Source organism: Ricinus communis, chromosome 1, assembly GCF_019578655.1.
Source record: "Ricinus communis isolate WT05 ecotype wild-type chromosome 1, ASM1957865v1, whole genome shotgun sequence".
Taxonomy (NCBI): domain Eukaryota; kingdom Viridiplantae; phylum Streptophyta; class Magnoliopsida; order Malpighiales; family Euphorbiaceae; genus Ricinus; species Ricinus communis.
The window spans coordinates 26,251,407-26,253,643 of record NC_063256.1 but is presented as its reverse complement, the minus strand read 5'-3'; the positions used below and the strand labels follow the sequence as shown (position 1 = coordinate 26,253,643).

At 25.4% G+C, this 2,237-nt stretch overlaps 1 pseudogene; it reads left to right on the top strand.

Annotated features, from left to right (window-relative positions):
- Positions 1-759: 759 nt before the first annotated feature.
- LOC107261800 lies at positions 760-1,886 on the top strand (annotated as a pseudogene).
- The last annotated feature ends 351 nt before the right edge of the window (positions 1,887-2,237 follow it).

Here is a 2,237-nt window from a genome sequence, read left to right as displayed (position 1 = left end):
TTGAAATTTTTTTAGGCTATTGGGTTGTATTAGTATGTTATATCTAGGAACAAAATTTAGAACACAAGGTTCAAAATATTATATACATCTTGTAATATCAATGTCTATGTGGATTATTTTTGCGAGTATATAGATTGACTAAGTCTGAGTTATGATATACTAAAAACAGTTATCCTTTATTTTGTTTAGAAGAAGACTTGTATGGTGCCTTAATCTTGAGTAGTACAATCACCTAATCAATTAATAACATATACTTGGAATGAATTAAAATTTAATGTAAATTCAAATAAGAATGTCATTAGTTTACTATTATTATAGTATATTGCTTATGAAATATTTTTAAAGCATTTAAATGCCAATAGTTTTTTAATAGCATTTGGAATTTTTTTATTAGTTTACTTACTCAATTGTGTTTCTATCTATCTTATTTATATTTTTTTGTTATATATTGTATGTATAATGTAGTAATATTATAATGGGGAATACAAACCAAGAAAATGAAAAAATTATAGAAAGAGTTGGTGAGAAGTATAAAATTTGGACAGCTAAGGAAACTAACAAGTTACTGAAACTCATGGTTGATGCTGCGAATCGGAGTTGGTGCAATACCAATGGCTTGATATGTAAAGGAACTCTTAAGAAAATGATACTCTCGACTTTGAATGAAAATCTTAGATATCATAAGAATTATTCTCAATATTTAAGTCGTTTGAAATGGTTTAAATAAAGATACAATAATTATTATAATTTTTTGCTAGCTCTAGATTTGGATGAGACCTTGTAACCAAAAAATTTACTATTCTGAATGAAGTATGGGATGATTACTTTAAGGTAATTTCTTATTCAAAGATATATATGCATCAATCCTCTTTGTTTATTTATTTATTTATATATTAACGTTGTTATTTTATATATATATATATATATATATATATAACAGTATTTGATGTGTCCAAATTTGGAGGAATCCATGTCCTTTTTTTCTTTATATCCATAAACTCATATACTAACTTTTTTAGGTAAAGTTCAAAAAACTACCTTCTGATTTAGTATTTTTTTTACTTGAGGGACGAAGATGTTTTTTATATCAAAAGAGTATCACGTGCTTTATTTTCTTAGCATTTTTTAGATACATATTTATTTTTTTATTATTTTTTATATAGTTTTGCATGTATTTAACATGAATTATTACTAAATTATGATTTCACAAAATATCTTAGCAGCTTGTAACTTTGATTTGAAATTCATATATGCGCTCAGTGGATGGGAAGGATCTACACATGACTCAAAAATATTAAATAATGCTCTATCAAGGAGTAATGGACTTAAAGTGCCACAAGGTACTCTCAATCTATTTATTGCAATTTCAATTTATTCTCACTGTTTAATGTATTTTTTTATCTTTTTATCATATATTTTTATTATATATATTTTAAGTAAGTATTTTTTGGTGAATCGTGGAATTCCAAATCGACTTCAGTGTTTAGCTCCTTTGAAGGTGTTCGCTATCATCTTCAAGATTTCCACGATCAAGGTCGTCAACCAGAAAATGCAAATGAGTTATTCAATCTTCATCATACTTCTTTGAGAAATACAGTTGAGAAATTATTTGATATCTTTAAATTGTGGTTTATAATTTTTATAACAGCTCCTCCATTTCCATATAGCACACAAGCAGAGTTAGTGTTGGCATGTGTAGGACTGATAACTTTCGTCGAAAAGAGTGTCATTCAGATGAATGTTCAGTTGAACCAGATAGTGAAACTTTATCATTTCCAACTATACTAGTTAATCAAGAAGAGGATTTTGAATTATTTGTCGAGACTCAAGAGCAACAAAGAAATACTGCCAATTAATGGTGGACTACTATATCTACTAATATGTGAAATGATGTTGGGCATGTGGATAATAATGACATTAATTTTTTTCTAATATTATTTTAGGTTTTGTTACATGGAATTAGTTAGATTTTTTAATTAAAGACATCAATTAAAGATATCCATTTTTATTGATTATTCTAAAATTTTTATTTTATCATTTAATAAAGATTAATTTATTACATTAAACTATGTATATTAAAATCAATAAGATTTTTCAATGTTTATAAAAGTCATAAATGTTATTTTTGAAAATAAAGTCTATAAAAGTCATTGCCAAATTCATAAACTCTATAAAAGTCTTCCAAAATAAAGTCTATAAAAGTCATTAATAAATTCAAAAACTCTATAAAGTCATTA